The sequence below is a fragment of the Sinocyclocheilus grahami genome, unplaced genomic scaffold (genome assembly GCF_001515645.1).
Source record: "Sinocyclocheilus grahami isolate Dianchi unplaced genomic scaffold, SAMN03320097.WGS_v1.1 scaffold366.1, whole genome shotgun sequence".
NCBI lineage: Eukaryota > Metazoa > Chordata > Actinopteri > Cypriniformes > Cyprinidae > Sinocyclocheilus > Sinocyclocheilus grahami.
Genome location: NW_015505545.1, coordinates 528,155 through 529,785, shown reverse-complemented (window position 1 = coordinate 529,785; position 1,631 = coordinate 528,155). Strand labels below are relative to the sequence as shown.

The window sequence follows — 1,631 nt, the reverse complement described above, 5'->3', positions numbered from 1 at the left end:
CTTTTGGTCAGCAAATGGTTCTTGATGGCCTACTGCCGCTCCCACGCTATAGGTGACGATTGACGAAGTAACGTTCAGGAGATACTATTTACATATTATTGAGATCGGAAAGAATTATCTCTATGATAATTAAGCTCTTTGTAGAGAAAGGAGAATAGTTTACTTGGAGTGGAAGTTTGGTCGAGGCAGACTAATTTCTTACAGTCCCCTCTTTGATGCTCTTGGCCCAGAAGAAGCATCACATCCACTCCCTTACACAGATCACATCTCCCTTCCTGGGCAGGTGCCCAGTGGCGGTGAAGCCCTGGCTGAGGTCGATCCTTATTTATGGCCATCTGAGATTCTTACCCGTCATTGGGTCGACACCTCATGCACACTGGTTACAGCTCCGTTTGATTTTAGCAAAATTATCACAGGGTTTTTTGATTGTTAAAAAAAACAGGATTGTTTAAATTTGGAAAATGTTTCTAGGGTTTGGAAGAGGTAATCAAGAACCATCACAACTAACAGGAGTGCCCAATATTGATCATTGAACTATCTGCAATTTGATGTTTCACCATAGAACACATACAACATAGCATCATGCATTGGCACATAATTAGAAGAATACAAACACAAACGGCAGTTTTAAAAGTTACATCCCAAATCAAACCAGAGTATGCAATGACTAAATCTCCATCATGCATTTGTTTAGTTAAAGCCTTATCCTTCTCATCAAGACCCTGTTGAGCTTTAACAATGTGGTTATCTTTCCTTTGCATTAATGACATCAGCATATCATCCAGTTTTGGTAACTCAAAATCAAATTCAGGAATTGCTTCCACAAAGCCCAATTGTTCATCTGATTTTACTGACATTGCCTGTTGGGTGGTGTTTACATATGGAAAATGATAATTTCCTATAGACCAGGTTGATTCAGGGGTCATACAAAATCATACAAAAAATCATACAAAAGCAATGGCTTCTCGCATGTGTGAACTACTCTGTGCAATTAATGCAGACTTAAACATGAGATTTTGTTTAGTTGCATTGGGCAAACCACTGTAATGGCTAAATATTTCCCACAACCTGGATGCAAATGCTAGAGGATGTTCTCCAATTTCCATTGTCACCTCAGTTATCTTTCTCAAGTTAACCAAATTAGTACCAGCAAGTCTAAGTACAGCTTCTCTCCTTGCAAATTTGTCTGCTCTTTTGTCACAAACTTCCTGTGAGAGAGCACTGGTTAATGAGTGTGGTATGCAAATCATAAGAAGTCTACAAGCATCTTCGTCTGACACACTATAAACCTCCACTACCTTCTCCAGTTTTGACAAAAACTCTACAGGATCCATGTCATCTGGCTCAAAAGAACCCACTGCTGTAATAAGACTTTGAAAGTCCATAAAAGACAGTTGTCTAACAGCTTGGCCATTTTCATTTCTTTGATCAAGAACCCTCTCATTTCCAGTCTGTCTTGTTCACACTGGTGCTATTGGGAATCTCACAGAATAATTTGAGGAATTATGTCGACTAATGGCTTCCTTGCAGTTCTTCTCCTCATATTCAGAATTGGATTGAAGATTTACCAACTGTCTAGCTGTCCCTTCATACAAACATCTAAATGTTTCCATCTCTGTTTCAGACTTTGA

General features: G+C 39.2%; 1 protein-coding gene across 4 annotated transcripts in view; it reads left to right on the top strand.

The window, feature by feature from the left end:
• The window catches only part of abcb4 (ATP-binding cassette, sub-family B (MDR/TAP), member 4), a 23,425-nt gene that overhangs the window by 8,016 nt on the left and 13,778 nt on the right, over nt 1-1,631 (top strand). The window lies entirely within an intron of this gene.